Source organism: Atractosteus spatula, unplaced genomic scaffold, assembly GCF_055471065.1.
Source record: "Atractosteus spatula isolate fAtrSpa1 unplaced genomic scaffold, fAtrSpa1.hap1 Scaffold_47, whole genome shotgun sequence".
Classification (NCBI taxonomy): Eukaryota; Metazoa; Chordata; class Actinopteri; order Semionotiformes; family Lepisosteidae; genus Atractosteus; species Atractosteus spatula.
In genome coordinates, this window is record NW_028296876.1 from 103412 (window position 1) to 124417 (window position 21006).

General features: G+C 40.1%; 2 non-coding genes across 2 annotated transcripts; both read right to left on the reverse strand.

The window, feature by feature from the left end:
- Nucleotides 1–1466: 1466 nt before the first annotated feature.
- trnas-uga (transfer RNA serine (anticodon UGA)) lies at nucleotides 1467–1548 on the reverse strand. The gene has a single exon. It is a non-coding gene; the product is annotated as a tRNA-Ser (tRNA).
- A 1537-nt stretch (nucleotides 1549–3085) lies between these two features.
- On the reverse strand, nucleotides 3086–3159 carry trnan-guu (transfer RNA asparagine (anticodon GUU)). Its single transcript has one exon. It is a non-coding gene; the product is annotated as a tRNA-Asn (tRNA).
- Between the last annotated feature and the right edge of the window lie 17847 nt (nucleotides 3160–21006).

The following is a 21006-nucleotide window of genomic DNA, read 5'->3' on the forward strand; positions in this document are numbered from 1 at the left end:
GAAAAACATTTGCCACAACCAGTAAATTAGCACGCAAGTGCGGGCTAGTTAACACAGTACTGTATGGAGATCATCTCCAGCTCCGAGCTCAATTGCAATGAAAAAACATGCAGAACAGAACTGGAGAGCAGCTGAGTTTGTGCTCAGTAGGGTGGGGAGGACTCAGCATTGCTATTGTTCTAATTAGCATGAACTGCAGGGGATCTGAATCAGAACATGTCAGTTAGTTTGATCATTGCGTCAATATGTAGGCCACGTTAATATAGAATTATTACTTTGTCTGTCTCTTCTTTGTATATAGCTGAATGTCCCTGACAATTTCATGTTAGTTTTTAAGAACGACATTGGTGCTAATATATACATATATAGCATATAAGGAACGCGTAAAAGTTTAGTCCATGCTGAAAAGATAAGAAAACCGCCACAACGTTTCATCTTGGAATAACTCTTTACTTGTTGTTTTGCAGCCTACCCATTCTGACCTAACTCATCCCTTGAAATTCCCTAACAGATAAGGGTACGTAACTGCTCATGCGATGCTCAGTTGCAATTTGTCACAAAACAAACAAGAACAGCAGCTGAGGGTTTGAGTTTGAACATGCACTGTATTAAAGCAGCTTTTATTTCCATTGATAAATGCTAGATATTCCTACAGAGATTCTTCAGGTGAGTAAGTGATTCCTGTTTCTGTTTCATATATATACAGTATATATATATGTGTTACATGTGTCTCTGCAATAGTATAAATGTGTTATACACTATCAGGGGCTGCTTTTTTGTGCACCTCATCTACAACAAGGGTTTTTTTTTCATTTATGTTTGTGGACCTTCACCATTTGAGGTAGTGAGTTAGATAAGAAAGTTACAGGTATGGTGAGCAATGACTGACAAAGGCGCGTACTGCATATTCCTTACAGAAGAGTAAGCAATTTGTTCTAAAAAACACCAGCTAAAGTCCAACAGCGTTAGCAATCTTATTACTTAAACACAATTAACATCAATAAACTGTAAGGTGCTGGTACATGGGAGTGGATTTGATCTTCTATTAAACAAAAATACAATTACAGCTCTAAAAAGGTCAACCTAGACTTCTGTAACAGATCTGTTCAGGTCATCGCTGTTCCTCTGACCTTGTGAGTGTTTGGAATTTTAAAACTGTATTTTGCTTGCCTTTCATGTGGTCTGTGTAAAAGTCACTGTGGCGTATGCGGTCCTACACAGCCTTGCTATAGACGTGAAGAGCCTCCGCTATGTTGCAATGGAGAACGGGTTCAGTACGGAGCTGCTGGAAAGCTGGTTGCAGAAAAAGCATCATTATCTGCGTCCAGCCGCAAAGCGTCACTCGTGGGTGCTGAAGAATCGATTTCCAAGGCAGCGGGTCCAGGCGATTTAGAGTGTTAAAGGCCCCAGCGAAAACAAAACGGCGCTGGTCCTTTTTCACACACGCGACCAAATGCAAAGAACGCCGTAGTCAGCAGGATTTGAACCTGCGCGGGGAGACCCCAACGGATTTCAAGTCCATCGCCTTAACCACTCGGCTACGACTACAACAAGCACTGTGCCCGCTGCCTTCTTGCTACAATCGAACAGGGAGTGCGAGGCGGCGGCGGCGGCGGAGGCGGCAACTTTTTTCAAGTTCGCTCTCCGTTTAAGAAACCTTTTACGCCAAAAGTGCAAGCAGACACACACACCTCAGAGTACTTAAGGGTGGCTTCAAGTTGGAATGATAAAGTCTCCCCGTTCGGACATGAAAATAGAACTTTCTTAGACAGAAAGAAATCAACAACGGAGAAATGTGGACGACGATTTCAGTCACTGCACTTTGAATAGCATTTTTACTCGAGTTACAGGAGATGCACGAATGGCCCTTGACCTACGCTCTTACGAATGCCTTGAACATTCAAACAAAACAGCCCTCAAGTCCTGCGGTTTAATATAATGCTGTTACGTGTCGAGGCAGTATTTGACTCCATCCTACTGTTGAGACACGGGGCCTTTATGGAAACGAACACACGCTACGGATCGTCTCTAATCAGTCCCTACAGTTGGAAGGCTCCTTGAAGCGTGCACCCCCATCATTCATCTTTGCGCATCTGTGAAAGGTATACTCTTGAGCAATGTTTGAGCCAGCTCTAAGGCAACTAGTGCTATTGGACAGACACCTCTGGAAGATCCTAAGAGTCTCTTAACACCACTTCCAGCAGCAAGCTTAATTGTTCGCTGGAGGTCTCCCACCCAGGTACTGACCAGGCAAACAATCACCAGTACATTGAATGTGGAAGTTAATCCTGAAATCCAATTACATATCTCAAGGTAAGACAAATCCTTAAGAACATGTCTTAGTATTACTTCGTTTACTTTAGTATGGCACTGAGTTGGAGCTCCTCTTTAAGCTGTGGTTTAGTTTTGCATTCATGTGTTTCTAGAGCAGTTATTTATGGGGGTGGGTGGGTCTTTCACAGAGGCTCAGGACAAATCCCCCGCCTGAAAGTCTACTGTGTGCGTTCAGACAGTCACAGGTCAAGAGCCAGGCAGGAGGACAATGGACAGAAGAGCCAACGAACTAAAAATAAAAGAACGAATATGAAAAAGCCACCATCTTTTTCTTTTTGACATTTTCCGACTTTCATGCAAGCCAGGACAAAGTTGCTCGTAGCTACTTGTGGATTCAAATACTCTATCGAGTGCTTTGATGAGTTTTTGCAATTTGATTGTCGTCCTGTCAGCCTGTTTCTGTTTTTTTTTTTCAATCTAGTGATGGAAAGCATGAGGGAAATGATGGAGCAATCAATAACCGCTCCGGAAAAATGGCCGAAAGAAATGGCCCGTCACTAAGGACATTTGTGAAGCAGAGGAGTGACATCACCACAAAGGCGACATATTCTGCTGATCGTTTTGGTGAATAATGATTGAGGCGCGTTAAGAGAAAGGTAGCTGCGTCAGCATGCGTAGGCTGCAAAGGATCAAGCAAAGGTTTACTCCATGCTGAAAAGAGAAGAAAAGAAGCACCACGTTTCGGCTGTGGAGCCTTCTGCGCCATCTTCTTCAGCGGTGATGATGTTTACATTGGAAAAACTGAGACATGCGTCCCCGGGTGGGCTTGAACCACCACTCTTTCGGTTAACAGCCGAACGCGCTAACCAATTGCGCCACAGAGACTGACGGCCTTTTGTGCTCCCTACATTTGCAGGTTTATGGTCAAGGAAAACAATCACTTGCGCTTCTTGCAGCCGGCGATATTTTTCCATTGACAACCAAGAAATGGATTTCATCTTTCACAAGCTGTATGGATTTCTTCAAAAACAAGTTCTTCCAGAAAGGAAATTAATTCTTGCATTAAACTGAACCAAGCTGTGCATGTTTGTCTGAAATGATACATTCGGCACAACAAGACACAGAGCGAGGCACCGCTGGTATCCAGACCCAGGATCGCCTGCTTTCCAGGCAGGCACTTTAAGCCACTAGGAAACAGCGCCAGCGGAGCACCGCGCTTTTACAGACACTTGGACACATCTGCGTTCGGTGTGCACTTAACCTGCTCTCTGAGCCCCTTGCCTCCGTCCCATTTAATAGCAGAACTGACGCCAAGAGAAATGATGAGAAATGGCATTTACAGATGCAGCCATTCAAAATGCGCGGTAAAAACCCGCGGTACAGTAACCTACCCACAAGCCACCGCAGGGCACCGGAGGGCACCGCGGTAAGTGATTGGCTGGCCAAAATGACCGACAGGGGCACTCGTGGTGCATTGGTTGGTAGTGCAAAGATTTAATCATTTAATGTCTTTACTGTGCACATTTTAATCCGCTTAGTTTTGAATATTTATATGGATTTTACCACTAAAGGGAAATTTTAGTAGCTGAGCATAAAAAGAAGAGGAGCATAACGCATCTGAAGGTCATAAACGATATTAATTTAGGAACATAAACATTACTGTATGTATGTAAACTGTACTGTGTATGGCTGGTCTTGGTAGTTTAAAGAAAAAATACACACCAGTCTTCCATTTCTCCCTAAACATTTTAAGCATGAAAGTTTTATGAAACGGTACCCAAATATGCGATTCCTGTATAGAATGAATTTTAATTTAAAAAAAATATTTAACACGAACATTAAGCTGTTTACATCTTCCGCCTGAGAACAGTCACCCGTTGCTACCCAATGCAGAAACACAGCCACTAACTAGCAAAGAGAGGACATTAGCTACCCAATATGATAAAGAAATAAATGATTATTTTGTTTATTTCTTTTGCACATTTATTTGAACATTTCCATCGATTGTACAAGCACTTGGAAACTGTCCAATCCCTAGTTCATCAGGCATTTTACCGGTCTGGCGCCGGTCTGTGTCTTCCAGGATATAATGCCAGCGAACTCTTGTTTTTATGTCCACTATAACAGACAATCTCCTTTGCTTTTAACCGAGCGTTTAATAATTTCCTAAAATGAAAATGATTCACTTTATTTCCCTCACGGGATCAATAAAAGTATCTATCATCTGTCTAAACTATAGGACAGAATTCTGGGGTCTCCCCATACCAGAGATTATGGTAGGGCTTCAGAATGGTGATTGGCTGACACCATCTGACACCCCTCTGATTGGAGAAAAAAGACGTGCTGGTTTGCTATACATACTGTACCAGGAAGAGGATTTGTTTCTATTCAAAACGTGTATTTTAAAAGTTTAAGAAGTAAAAACCTTACAGCGTACACAGATTTCTAAACTGATCAGGATCGTTATCTTTGTCTTATGCATAATAATGTTCACCGCTCTGTCCAGCAAATTAATAATAAACTATTTTATATAGCGTTTTAAACGAATAAGTAATTAGATTGCTCATAAACCTAATTACTTGCTTTTTCTTTTTATTTAGGCTCAGATTTCAACTATAGATCGTATTATTAATAACCATAATAACAACCAACCAACAAAAACAACCATATAAACATAATACCAACCAAAAACATAGATAACAACCACAATACAAAATCAAATATATCAAACCATTTTACTCTCGCAAAGTCCTCCAATTATCATAATCCCGCCCCTTATGCAAAACCAAACCTTCCTCACATCCCAGTTTATCCTATTTATCATAAACAAAATCCACCTCAATTTTCAACATAAAGCATTACACAAAATCAATACCTCAACACTCCATACTCAACAACGATAATTCACAAACAGCCAGAACATGTAACTACACATTCCCAAACAGACCCAATTTCCATAGCCCCGCCCCTTATGCAAAACCAACATCCCTCCCCTGTTCTCTCCCTCCCCTGGCGGTTGTAATTGTTTTTATTTTCAAATAAATTTTAGCAAAATCATGTATTTTAAAAATCTTAAGATTTTTATATTTATGTCTTCATTTAGTGGTTTCATTAGTGACAAAGGCTAAACTTTATTGGAAAAATGTCTTTTATGTAAACCATGTTTGCTATTAATTCATTCAGGGCTAAAATATGTTCATTGTCTTCTAATGAAAGAAGGGTTCCTTTCGCCGTAGTCGGGTTGAAATTAGAAGCTTGCCACGCCCGGACTGTTACACCAACGCATTAGCATGTTAAAGCGATTTCACTGAGGAGCCTAGCCTTTAACTAGTAAGTACTGTACTTACTGGGTTTTTGAGGGGGGGGGGAGGTGTCTTTCGCTGGAAATCTCGCCTCCTACTTTGAAAATACCCGTGAAACCGGTTCAATTCGTCACAGCCAGCACTCCTGCAGAGAGGGGGGTTGTACTTGGAGTGTATACAGTAAACGCGTTATGCTCTTCGTTAATGTCTAAGCCGGAACATATCATTATATCTCATTTTGTATTTCTTAAAAAAAAAATCGTTTTCCCAGCCTAACAGTATTGTTTTTAACCTGTAAAGCGCTTTGAGGAGCCACCTTTAAAGGCGCCATATACAATAAAGTTCATTATTATTACTATTGTAAATTTGCTGGACAGAGAGGTGAACATTATTACACAGAAGACAAAGATAGCAATTTACGTTGCATTGTGTATCGTGCTGCTTTAATACAGTTTTAAATAATTAAAAGTCTAAACAGTATCAGCTTTATTTATGGGTTTTAAATAAAGGTGATTTAAACGCGATTTAAATCAATATAAATGTTTATATTGTAACGCATAGGTGACTATTCATTGTTATTAAAATGACTTAAATTCAATCATGTTGTGATATTTAGAAATATACATTTGTTTGGTGCGAGTGAAGTTTTATTTAATCTCTGAGCCATACTGATTCTTCTGGAAGCCAGTTTCCGCCAGGGAGTAAAAAAAAAAACACACTATGGTATTCTCTCCAATGCAGTGCAGTTAAAAACATACCTCTGATGCTGCTCCTAAATGAATATCGTTTATGACCATCAGAAGCTTTATGCTCCTTTTCTTTTTTCCAGTGGATTGAACAGGGAGAGGCATTTCATGATGTACTTTTCACTGATGAAACAACAGTGGCTCTGGAACAGTTTTAACCATGTCGTTTTATAAAAAGGGGAGATATGTACACGTTACTGAAGCTAAAAGTTTAGCCTTTGTCACTAATGTAACCACTAAATAAAGACATATAGAAATCCCTACATTACAGACTGTATATGGCTGGTATTGGTAGTTTAAAGAAAAAATACACACCAGTATTCCACTTTCTCCCTAAACATTTTAAGCATCAGAGTCTTACATGTGGTTATTTCGGAAACGTTTGTACGTGCTCCTTCTGACCATGTTACTGTTTACTGTTACTGACCATATTAAGTTTAAGTGCCTGTGGGCACTTTTCCTGTCCGTGGGGGGTGGACCGTCTTTCATTAGAAGGTTAGTCTGTTCTACTCTGAGAATGTAGAGGGGGTGGAAAGTGCCCGCGGTCATTTAATTAGTATTAAAATTCGCACTGATTCCCTTGCAAAGATACGGACATAGGAATATTCGTGCGTGGTCAAAAAATGGCATAAAAACGACAAAGTGAAGGCTGTGAAAACATTCACAATGTACTTTATACACAAAGCAAATATACCCCCCCCCCCCCCTCAATTCAATTCAAGCTGCTTTATTAGCATGACAGATGGGTACAATCAGTGTTGGGTATTTACTTTGCTTTGAGATGCCACTTTTAAAGGTGATATATAAAATCAAGGCTTTAACTTGCTTTAACTCCGCAAGTCTGAGTTCTTGTGTCTGTCCTATCCGAACCCGAAAGTATTACAATATGTATCTTTATAGCAGGTGGTGTACAGCTTTTTAGTATAGATTACACTTTTCTAAAATGTATTTAAAAAATAAAAACGATTACAATCTAATCTTTCCACGTTTGATCCCAAAATAAATCTAAACGGGGAGAAAGCTATGCTGAAAGTTTATTAAGATACTTAGAAGACAAAGATATCAATTTATGTTGCATTTGTCTGATTGTGAATCAAAAAACACATATATTTAAACCCGCATTTTCGATTTAAATCAAAACATTATTTAAATCAATATAAATGTTTATATTGTAACGCCTAGGTGACTATTCATTGTTATTAAAATGACTTAAATTCGATCATGTTGTGATATTTAGAAATATAAATTTGTTTGGTGCGAGTGAGGTTTTATTTAATCTCTGACTCAGTGATGGCCTGGCATGGTGAGGTGCGCTGGCAGCTATGTGGTGTTACGCAGTGGTGGCCTGACACGGTGAGGTGCCCTGGCAGCTGTATGATGCAGTGGTGGCCTGGCACGGTGAGGTGCGCTTGCAGCTATGTGATGCAGTGGTGGCCTGGCACGGTGAGGTGCGCTGGCAGCTGTGTGATGCAGTGGTGGCCTGGCATGGTGAGGTGTGCTGACAGCTGTGTGGTGTGGCGCAGTTGTGGCCTGGCACGGTGAAGTGCGCTGGCAGCTGTGTGATGCAGTGGTGGCCGGGCACGGTGAGGTGCGCTGGCAGGTGGGTGATGCAGTGGTGGCCTGGCACCGTGAGGTGCGCTGGCAGCTGTGTGGTTTGTCACAAAACAAACAAGAACAGCAGCTGAGGGTTTGAGTTTGAACATGCACTGTATTAAAGCAGCTTTTATTTCCATTGATAAATGCTAGATATTCCTACAGAGATTCTTCAGGTGAGTAAGCGATTCCTGTTTCTGTTTCATACAGATGCAGCCATTCAAAGTGCGCGGTACAGATACCGCAGGTATGATGACACGGGATACCGCGGTGCGTGATTGGTTGACCGACAGGGGCACTCGTGGTCCGTTGGTCTGTCGTAGAAAGACTTACTGTAAACGTCTTTACTGTGCCCGTTGTAGATATTGAATTTTACCACTGAAGGGAAATCTTAGTAGCTGAGCATAAAAAGAATAGGAGCATACTGTAACGCGTGTGAAGGCCATAAACGATATTAATTTTGGAACGTAAACATACAATATATAGCTGGTCTTGGTACTTTAAAGAAAAAAATACACACCGGTATTCCATTTCTCCCTAAACATTGTAAGCTTCGAAGTCTTTAACTAACGTGATACCGGAGTCAACAAGCATACTTTTAGAATTTGATTAAAAGGGAATATAATATGGAATCGCGTATCTCAAGAATTTAATAACGGTATGATTATAGCCGTGTACTGCGGCAGGGCTGTGTAGGGCTGTTTCGCCTGCCTGATCATGCAAGCTCTCTTGTAGCCTACTGGTCTAGGTGCGTGACTACCAACTGGCAGGTTGTGTGTTTGAATCCAGCTGGTGCTGGACTTTCATTTTAACAAACATTTCTTCAAAAAAATAGGTAAGCGATATTATGGACAATCAGTTGACTTTTATATTTCAAAATATCGCAACATGATCGATATTTGCGATATTTTGAACATATCTTCTCTTCTGACAGCGGTTCCTGCTTCTATTGTGTATGTGTGTGCAACAGTAAATTTTTATAGAGAAATGGAGGCTGGACAGTATGCGTTACAATATAAACATTTATATTGATTTAAATCGTGTTCTGATTTAAATCGCAAACGCGTGTTTAATTATGTGTTTTTAATCATAATCAGGCTAATGCATTTCTACATTTTCTGTATGAACCAGCTTAGAGGTTCATACAGAAAGACAGCTTGTGTTTAAATTGAGTGTAAGGTAATTTATGCTTCCAAAGTCATGGTCAGTATTATTGTACTGTGCTGTACTGTGTCACATTATTTTATAGCGTTTTTATTGCGTTATTAAATCCGGTGGCGCTGTGTTAGTTTCCTGACTCACATTATTTAAACTACCACACTGATCATTCATCTCTAAATAAACTTTATTTTATTTTATAAACTAGTATAGTTTGCTATACTAAATAAACTTTATTTTATATAGCGTTTTAAGCGATTAGGTAATTAGATTGCTCATAAACCTAATCACTTTTTCTACATAAACACAGCGTGATTGCTCTCTGAAAATGCTTTTCCTTTATTTTTAAAGTAGGCTCAGATTTCAACTATAGATCATATTATTATAAACTTTCTTGGAAAAATGTATTTTATGTAAACCATGTTTGCTATTAATTCATTTCGGGCTAAAATATGTTCATTGTCTTCCAATCGAGTTGACATTGGAAGCCTGCCACACCCGCACTGTTAAACCAACGCATGAGCACGTCAAAGCCCATTGAGCCAGTATTGGCTTTAGTATCCCCCCCTTCTCCCCTCAATTCAATTCAAGGTGTTTTATTTGCATGACAGATGGGTACAAGCAGTGTTGGGTATGTATATTGTAACGCTTACAGCAGACAGGCACTGTGTAGGAGCCGACGCATCAGAGCAGCGCCTGCATTTATAACTTAGTTTTTAAAATTAGTCAAGCAATACGAAGCATCTCCTTTTACTTAGTGCCTGAGCATACTGCAACGCGTGTGAAGCCCATAAACGATATTAATTTTGGAACTTAAACATACAGTATATGGCTGGTCTCGGTACTTTAAAGAAAACATACACACCAGTATTCCATTTCTCCCTAAACATTTTAAGCAACGAAGTCTTTAACTAACGCCATACCGGAGTCAACAAGCATACTTTTAGAATTTGATTAAAAGGGAATATAATATGGAATCGCGTATCTCCAGAATTTAAAGACCAGACAATCGCAAACTCGTTTTCAATAAAATTATTTTATTCATTCAGCAGTTTGTGAGAGGGACATCCAGCAGGGAGAGACACACACACCGGTTTTCATTGACAACATTGTTTTTTTTTCAATTCCTCTTGTCTAACAGGAATGTTTTGTTTGTGGACAGACTGTTAGACAAGAGGAAATTTGTCTAACAAATTAAAAAACTCCATCCCGGCCTCTCAGTTCACCACCACGCAGGACACTGTTGATGCTGTCCCCGCCGGCTATCTCCCCCCAGGAAGCACAGCAGAATTCACAGATGCCAGTGGGACGAATAATTCTCCCAGATGTCCAACTGCTACCCATCACCCAGGAGATGGAGGGGGGGTTGTACTTGCAGTGCATCGGCATAGACGGGAAAGCAAGAGCCGACCGCTACACCGCCCTCGTGTTTCGAAATCTTGTGACTTTTGAAATTTACTGGGGGTGGACCACGTCTGTAAATTTCGATGGGTCCAGAGGCAAAAGTGCCTTGCCTTGCAATCTCCGGGAAACCATTAGTACGATGGTGAATCGGAGATTCTCAACCCTTGCTGCGTACGACTGGAAAAGAATTCGTGATCGGATCAACGAAATGCTTCGTAGGAGGAGGCGGTCTTTTCCTCTTGTCTAACAGTCTGTCCACAAACAAAACATTCCTGTTAGACAAGAGGAATTGAAAAAAAAACAATGTTGTCAATGAAAACCGGTGTGTGTGTCTCTCCCTGCTGGATGTCCCTCTCACAAACTGCTGAATGAATAAAATAATTTTATTGAAAACGAGTTTGCGATTGTCTGGTCTTTAAATTCTGGAGATACGCGATTCCATATTATATTCCATTTTAATCAAATTCTAAAAGTATGCTTGTTGACTCCGGTATCGCGTTAGTTAAAGACTTCGATGCTTAAAATGTTTAGGGAGAAATGGAATACTGGTGTGTATGTTTTCTTTAAAGTACCGAGACCAGCCATATACTGTATGTTTAAGTTCCAAAATTAATAGCGTTTATGGGCTTCACACGCGTTGCAGTATGCTCAGGCACTAAGTAAAAGGAGATGCTTCGTATTGCTTGACTAATTTTAAAAACTAAGTTATAAATGCAGGCGCTGCTCTGGTGCGTCGGCTCCTACACAGTGCCTGTCTGCTGTAAGCGTTACAATATACATACCCAACACTGCTTGTACCCATCTGTCATGCAAATAAAACACCTTGAATTGAATTGAATTGAGGGGAGAAGGGGAGGATACAAAAGCCAATGCTGGCTCAATGGGCTTTGACGTGCTAATGCGTTGGTTTAACAGTCTGGGTGTGGCAGGCTTCCAATGTCAACTCGATTGGAAGACAATGAACGTATTTTAGCCCTAAATGAATTAATAGCAAACATGGTTTACATAAAATACATTTTTCCAAGAAAGTTTATAATAATACAATCTATAGTTGAAATCTGAGCCTACTTTAAAAATAAAGGAAAAGCATTTTCAGAGAGCAATCACGCTGTGTTTATGTAGAAAAAGCGATTAGGTTTATGAGCAATCTAATTACCTAATCGCTTAAAACGCTATATAAAATAAAGTTTATTTAGAGATGAATGATCAGTGTGGTAGTTTAAATAATGTGAGTCAGGAAACTAACACAGCGCCACCGGATTTAATAACGCAATAAAAACGCTATAAAATAATGTGACACAGTACAGCACAGTACAATAATACTGACCATGACTTTAGAAGCATAAATTACCTTACACTCAATTTAAACACAAGCTGTCTTTCTGTATGAACCTCTAAGCTGGTTCATACAGAAAATGTAGAAATGCATTAGCCTGATTATGATTAAAAACACATAATTAAACACGCGTTTGCGATTTAAATCAGAACACGATTTAAATCAATATAAATGTTTATATTGTAACGCATACTGTCCAGCCTCCATTTCTCTATAAAAATTTACTGTTGCACACACACACACAATAGAAGCAGGAACCGCTGTCAGAAGGGAAGATATGTTCAAAATATCGCAAATATCGATCATGTTGCGATATTTTGAAATATAAAAGTCAACTGATTGTCCATAATATCGCTTACCTATTTTTTCGAAGAAATGTTTGTTAAAATGAAAGTCCAGCACCAGCTGGATTCAAACACACAACCTGCCAATTGGTAGTCACGCACCTAGACCAGTAGGCTACAAGAGAGCTCACATGATCTGGCAGGCGAAACAGCCCTACACAGCCCTGCCGCAGTACACGGATATAATCATACCGTTATTAAATTCTTGAGATACGCGATTCCATATTATATTCCCTTTTAATCAAATTCTAAAAGTATGCTTGTTGACTCCGGTATCACGTTAGTTAAAGACTTTGAAGCTTACAATGTTTAGGGAGAAATGGAATACCGGTGTGTATTTTTTTCTTTAAAGTACCGAGACCAGCCATATACTGTATGTTAATGTTCCAAAATTAATATCGTTTTTGGCCTTCACACACGTTACAGTATGCTCCTATTCTTTTTATGCTCAGCTGCTAAGATTTCCCTTTAGTGGTAAAATTCCATATAAATATTCAATACTTTAACAGGCACAGTAAAGACATTAAATATACATATACATATTGTATACAGTACCGTTTTTATACAGTAATATGTTTATGTTCCTAAATCAATCTCTTTTATGAGCATGTGAAAGGCATGGTGAATCGGAGATTTTCAAAAATTACTGTACTTTGCATGATTGGAAACAAATGCGTGATTGCGAAATGCTGCGGTGTTACTTTTACAAAGACGGTCAATGAAAAAAAGAACGTGGACCAGGGCAATACTTTGAGTTTACAGCTTGTCCAAGGTCATTCATTATTAATACTATTAGTAATATCTTCATTAAAGACGTTGATGGCGACAGCTCAAACATGAGAGGTTGAGCTTTATTAGCTCCACCTTGCAGAAATTCCGGATACTATTATTTTACTTGAGGTACCACGTGGTTTATATGAGGTACTATACGAGAATTTACGGTAACTCGTGGTAGGCTGTGTCAAGCACACCGCAAAATAATACGGTATCGCCTGCTCGTTTTGAATGGCTGCATCTGTATAATTCAAAACGGCAATAATACCTTGTAATATACGCTAAAATCGCATATTTCATATGAAGCCTGCTGTATTTGCTTACCCTTCGCTCTTCGCAAGCTGGGGCGGCAGAAGCACCTCGTCTCTTCTCGTAAAAGGTCTTGGTCTCCATACTGTACTATGGTCACAGTAGTGCAGGCTCGCAGTTTTTTTTTTGTGATGGGAACTCACCCAATCCCTTGGTGTATTTATGCTATATTCTCATGTATGGCTAGAATGTGTTCATTGTCTTCCAATGAAAGACAGGTTCCTTTTGCCGAAGTCGGGAGACATTAGAAGCTTGCCACAACCGGACTGTTAAACCAACGCATTAACACGTTAAAGCTATCCCATTGAGGAGCCAGGCGCAATAATTGTTTTGTTCCTTGATTTTCTGATCTGCAAGGCCATTTGGCTGCAGCGAATGTGAATTCTGTCTGGCTTTGCCAGATTGTGAAAGAATAAAAGTATTTAAATCAAGATGGGGGTTAAGGGAGTCGTCTCTATGACACTCTCCCATATAAAATTAATGTGAAACAAAACAAAAACTAAAAATAAGATACAATCTACAGACATTCACAACATTTACAATATACCTGACTGAGAAAGCTTTAGGGAACTTAACGGGTTTTAAGGCTTTCTGTGTTTCCCTTCCAAAGTTCAAAGAGGACATTGAGTGTTTCCTGGATTTTGCTGGTTATTAAAGATTTATTAATTATATCACCACCACTGGCTGTGGGGCCGTGGGGTGAGACAGGGCTGCAGCCTGAGCCCAGGCCTGCAGGCCTGCAGCCTGAGCGCAACACAGTTTAATATCTATATCAACGAATTAGCAGGAATGCTGGAACAGTCTGCGGCTTCTGGTCTCACACTACACGACACAGAAATCAAGTTCCTGCTCTATGCAGATGACCTGGTCCTGCTGTCACCCACAGAACAGGGGCTGCAGCAGAACCTGGCACTGCTGGAGCAGCACTGTCAGACCTGGGCGCTGACAGTCAATCTGGACAAAACCAGAGTCCACCAACAAGAATCTGGCTCCAAATATTTGAAAGTGTAGTCCAACCCATTGCCCTGTACGGCAGTGAAGTGTGGGGTCCCCTCACAGACCAGGAGTACACTCAATGGGACAAACACCCCACAGAAACTCTGCACATGGAGATCTGTAGAAACATCCTCCGTGTGCAGAGAAAAACACCTAAGAACAGGTGCAGGGCCGAATTAGGCCAGTACCCACTATTGTTAAACATACAGAAAAGAATATTAAAGTATTAGCTTTAATGTTAGCCTTACAGAACATTAAAGTGCCCCTTTCCATTCAACGGGTGTCTGAGTCGCTGTGTCCTATCTTCTGACAGTCGCTGTTGTGAATGTCTGTAGAGTGTATCTTATTTGCCTCTCCTGGCTGGCTCCAGCCAGTACAGGAGGCTCTACTGTACACAGAGAGGGGCGGGAGGGGGGAACAAGCTGTCCAGCCGTGTGGAATGCTACAGAACCCTAAACAGACAATACACACTAGCCGAATATTTGACCAAGATATCCAGACACAGCTGGATGAGCTCCACCAGCCAGGACAGGCAAATAAAATACACTCCACAGACATTCACAACAGCGACATATCATAAAACAGTTGCACATATTGTTAAATTATTACTTGTTTTTCAGGAAGTTAAAAAACACTTGAATGACTTATTCAGTCTCTCAAAATAAAATTATTTTTCAAGCAATGTAACTAACGTCGGGCAATGTGTTTTTTTTTAATCTAACATTGACAGCCACATCTTAAATCTTGTCAGTCAGCTTTTTTTCTCTTTTTGAATTGTGGCGAATCAAACAACTTGGGATAACAAGTGGTCTCAAAGTCACCGAGCTCACAGAGCTTCAACAACAGATGACAACTTCCTTAGTCCTTCCTTAGTCTTCCTGAAATTGTCAGACGGGGTGGGGGGCACTCGGGAATGTGAGTTACAGTATGCAAGTTAGATTGTGAATGAATAAAAACATTTTATTAAAAACACGTTTGCGTTTGTTTGGGAGCTATATTGTGTATTTTTCATATATAAGATATAATGATGTGTTCCTGCTTACACATTGCACGACTTTAAAAGCTATAGAAAAAGCTTTCAATTCGTGTCTTTTTCACATTATCTGGCGAGCCCTGTTTTGTCAAAGAACCAGAGATCATCTCGCTTTCAGAGGACAGCACAGACTTTGAAAAGGCCACAAATGTATTAGCAAGGGTTAATTGCACTATGGACTGCACAAAGAAATGTAAAATAGTCTTCTTTCGGTGTGAGGGCAGGAGTGGATCGCAGCAGGCATACTCAGTAAATAACAAGAAAACAAAGAATAGGGCAGGTGAGACGGGTATCCAGACAGTGAGTGATCAGAAAAAGGAACAATTGTTACGCCTGGCTTTTCGATGCAATTTTTTTAAACTTGCTAATGCATCAGACACATTTGCTGGCGTATTGTATTTTAAATAAAATAGGAGTGTCTTTCCCTGGTATTAGCTCATCGGTATGGTGTAAGTTTTATCTGTACCATACCGTATACAGGTACAGACTTCAAGCTGCACCACTGTATCGCTTTGGTAAGGAGGACTATGGCCAAAATAACGAAGACTCTCTCACACCAAATAATGAAGATGAAAAGAAACGGGAAGTCAACACGAGACAGGCATTTGGCTTCGATGGACATCTTCGTTTGTGAAAACACAGTGAGATGACATTATAAAGGGGAGAGGAGGCAAAGAGAATCTAAACCGAGGACGATTCAAAGGTAAATAACTTTCTAAAAATACTTTTCTTGCATGTAAATACGACTATGCACATTATTTTTATAACTAACTGTTGATCTCTGAAAGCAAGATCTGATCGATGCGATCTACAAATTCTGGGAGGAAGAACTGACCGAACAAAATTGTAACAATTTTATTAACAGGCTGTTTCGTGTTCTTCCTAGGATTGTTGACCAGGGCGGGGGACATTCAGGAATGTGAGTCTGATAAAGATTGAATAAAAGCATTTTATTAAAAACGCATTTGCGTTCGTCTGGGTGTTGACAAAGTAAAAAACAATTACTTTTTGACAATGAAAAACTGTGTGTGTGTCTCTCTCTCTCTCCGCTGGCGTTTGTAATCGTTTTTATTTTTAAATACATTTTAGCAAAGTCATGTACCATAAAAGTATGGTAATTAAAAACCATTAATACTTTCGCTGGAGATTAAATAAAGTCGATGTTTTCTCTTTTGGCTAGACTTGACTATTTATCCATGAGATAAACAATAGATTGTCATTAAAAAACCTTATGTTTATTAATCTTCCTTGTTATGCACAGTGAGAATGATAATGTAATGAGAATTAATTTAATCACAGAGTGCTCATAAATTGTGCTAGGAAGAAAACAGACAGGTGTTCTGAAAGGTCACATATAAACAGGTTTTCGATGGACAGAATGATAGTGTAACAATTTCGGGTTCGGATAGGACGGACCCAAAAACTCAGACTTGCGGAGTTAAAAGCTGCCTTTATTTTCTTCTCCGTCACCACCTGCCAGCGAGCTCTCCTGCAACCCGACCAGAGAGAGACACACAACGAGCCCTGCAAATAAAGCACCTTGAATTTAATTGAATTGAGAGAGAGAGAGGGGGGAGGGCAAGCGAGGGAGAGAGAAAGAGGGCGAGCGAGCGAACAAGCGAGAGAGAGAGAAACACCCAGGGGTGCAGAACCAGGGAACTATCTACATATTAAAACTATTTCCCAAATTGAATATGTGCTTTTCTATATTTATTGTCAATTAATTGTCCATAACATTGCTATTCTGTTTTTTCAAAGAAATGTGTGTTAAAAGAAAAGTCACAGCACCACTGGATTTGAACACACAACTTCTGGTTTAGTAGGGGGGCACCTAGAACACAGGACCACCCACAAGGTTGTGTGAGGAGAGGTGAAACAGCCTTACACAAACAGTATCAACAGACATTGTACAGCATGTACTATTCTTGTGTTGCGGTACATGAATATAATTATATCGTTATTAATTTCTTTGGATACGCGATTCCATATTATATTCCTTATTAATCAAATTCTAAAAGAATGCTTGTTGACTCCGGTATCGAGTATATTCGCAGAAAAGCTTAAAACTACCACTTTTTATACACATGTTATTTCACATGTTAGTTAAAGACTTCGATGCTTAAAATGTTTAGGGAGAAATGGAATACTGGTGTGTATTTTTTCTTTAAAGTACCGAGACCAGCCATATACTGTATGTTTATGTTCCAAAATTAATATCGTTCATGGCCTTCACACACGTTACAGTATGCTCCTATTCTTTTTATGCTCAGCTACTAAGATTTCCCTTCAGTGGTAAAATTCCATATAAATATTCAATACTAAAACAGGCACAGTAAAGACATTAAATATACATATACATACTGTATACAGTACATTTTGCATACAGTAATATGTTTATGTTCCTAAATCAATCTCTTTTATGAGCATGTGAAAGGCATGGTGAATCGGAGATTCTCATAAATTACTGTACTTTGCATGATTGGAAACAAATGCGTGATTGTGAAATGCTGTGGTGTTACTTTTACAAAGACGGTCAATGAAAAAAAGAATGTGGACTAGGGCAATACTTTGAGTTTTCAGCTTGTCCAAGGTCATTGATTATTAATACTATAAGTAATATCTTCGGTAAAGACTTTGATGGCGACAGCTCACACATGAAAGGTTGAGCTTTATTAGCTCCACCTTGCGGAAATTCCGGATATTATTATTTAATTTGTGGTACCACATGGTATCTTGCGGCACTATGCGAGAATTTACAGTATTAATACTGTAACTTGTGTTACACTGCGTCAAGTGCACTGCAAAATAATGCAGTATCGCCCGTTTGTTTTGAATAGCTGCATCTGTACAAAGAAGAGACAGACAAAGTAATAATTCTATATTAACGTGGCCTACATGTTGACAATGATCTAACTAACTGACATGTTCTGATTCAGATCCCCTGCAGTTCATACTAATTAAAGCAACAGCAATGCTGAGTCCTCCCCACCCTTCTGAGCACAAAATCAGCTGCTCTCCAGTTCTGTTCTGTATAAGTATAGAAATAAAACAAAAGAAAAAACGGTGTCGCCAAAGAATGCACAGCTCTGTCGCCTTGGGGAGGTGTCAAGGGCACTGAGCTCCTTGGACATGAAAAGTGCCAGATAAATGCCATTTCTCATCATTTCTCTTGGCGTCAGTTCTGCTATTAAATGGGACGGAGGCAACGGGCTCAGAGAGCAAGTTAAGTGCAAACCGAACGCAGATGTGTCCAAGTGTCTGTAAAAGCGTGGTGCTCCGCTGGCGCAGTTCCCTAGTGGCTTAAAGTGCCTGCCTAGTAAACAGGAGATCCTGGATCTGAATACCATCGGTGCCTTTCTCCGTGTCTTGTTGTGCCGAATGTATCATTTCAGACAAACGTGTACAGCTTGGTTCAGTTTAATGCAAGAATACATTTCATTTCTGGAATAACTTGTTTTTGAAGAAATCCATACAGTTTGTGAAAGATGAAATCCATTTCTTGGTTGTCAGTGGAAAAATATTGCTGGCTGCAAGAAGCGCAAGTGATTGTTTTCTTTGACTATCAACCTGCAATGTAGGGAGGGAAAAAGGCAGTCAGTTTCTGTGGCGCAATTGGTTAGTGTGTTTGGCTATAATCTGAAAGGTTGGTGGTCCAAGCCCCCCTGAGAATGCATGTCTCAGTTTTTCCAATGTAAACATCATCACCGCTAAAGAAGATGGCGCAGAAGGCTCCACAGCTGAAACGTCTTGTTTCTTTTCTTCTCTTTTCAGCATGGAGTAAAGCTCTGCTTGATCCTTTGCAGCCTACGCATGCTGGCGCAGCTAACTTTCTCTTAACGTGCCTCAATCATTATTCACCAAAACGATCAGCAGAATATGTCGCCTTTGTGGTGATGTCACTCCTCTGCTTCACAAATGTCCTTAGTGACGGGCCATTTTTTTCTGTCATTTTTCCAGAGCAGTTATTGATTGCTCCATCATTTCCCTTATACTTTCCATCACTAGATTGAAAAAAAACAAAACAGGCTGACAGGACGACAATCAAATTGCAAAAACTTATCAAAGCATCCGATAGAGTATTTGAATCCACAAGTACCTACGAGCAACTATGTCCTGGCTTGCATGAAAGTCGGAAAATGTCAAAAAGAAAAAGATGGCGGCTTTTTCATATTTGTTATTTTATTTTTAGTTTGTTGGCTCTTCTGTCCATTGTCCTCCTGCCTGGCTCTTGACCTGTGACTGTCTGAACGCACACAGTAGACATTCAGGCGGGGGGTTTGTCCTGAGCCTCTGTGAAAGACCCACCCACCCCCATAAATAACTGTTCTTTCTACGACCGACCAATGCACCAAGAGTGCCCCTGTCGGTCTACCAATCACGTACCACAGTATTGCGCGTCATCGTGTGTCACAATTTGCAAGGACGTAGGCAATTACCCGCTGTACGTGTCTGTGCCGCGCACTTTGAATGGCTCCATCTGTTTGTCATTTTTAAGCCATTTTTTTGAGCACGCACGAATATTCTTTTCTCCATATCTTCGCAATGGAAACACAGAACGCCTTCAAACCAAATGCATTTTAAAGACTATGACTTATGAAAATTTTCACACTCTCTACATCAAACTATCAGTGAGCCAATTATCTTTTTTTAAACCTCCGGTTTTTCAATGATGCATAATTACGCACTAACTGTAACCTGGTGGACCACTCTATACACACGTTCACAATGTGAGAAAGACTGCTCAATACGGTTTTGTGCGAAAAACCTGTATATCACCATAGGAAGCAGAACAGTGCAGTCTCCAATTCCCCAGACTGTAAGCATGGGACCAAAGCTTTGTTTGATTTCTGAAACCCTTTGTTTGTATCCTGTTTTCATTCAGGTAAGGGTCAACTATATACACAATACTGCTGACAGCAGGAAAATTAAGAATATTCTTTACTCAGCAGCATATTAAAAACAGCTCCCATGATGTACCAACCGATTTTTTACACAGGAGGCTGACACAGCTTTGCGTTCTGAATCTCTTTTTCTCGTGCTTTTATTTAATGTGGCACTATGCACTGGGATAGGGGAATGCTGTTCAGAAGACAATAGCATTCAAACCACAGCACCCACAATGCTGCAAGTAAGTGTTTTACACACTAAGCAGGTCCTCTGACCTTTCCAAGCCTTGCTTTGGCTTGTGAAACCTTTTTGTTTTATATTGGCACCATGAGACATGCAATACACTGGGATAGTGGGGTCTTCTTCATGACTCAATTTCTTTTTAAGCACAACACCCACAATGCTGCAGCTAAGTGTTTCACATACTAGGCCGGTCCTCTGACCTTTCCCAGCTTTGTTTTGTGTTGTGAACTTTTCTTTATTTTTTAATGATTTTTTGACTATAGCACTACAGGTAATATACTGAAATAAAGGGGTCTTCTTTAAAATGCATCTGGTTTGAAGGCGTTCTGTGTTTCCATTGTGTTGATATGGACAAGAGAATATTAGTGAGTTGTCAAAAAAAATGTCATAAAAACGACAAAGTGAAGGCTGTGAAAACAGTCACAATGTACTTTATACACAAAGCAAGTGTTCTCGTAACCCTAGGAGGTTTCGTGAAAACGCTACTGGCATGCCAAAATCGTTATCAAACTTTACCCCGGTGCATGCCGGGAGGAATTCATGCACTACAGATGAAAGGGGGCAGGCACGTACAGTTCACATTGAAGCCACAAGTACTCTTCTCGGA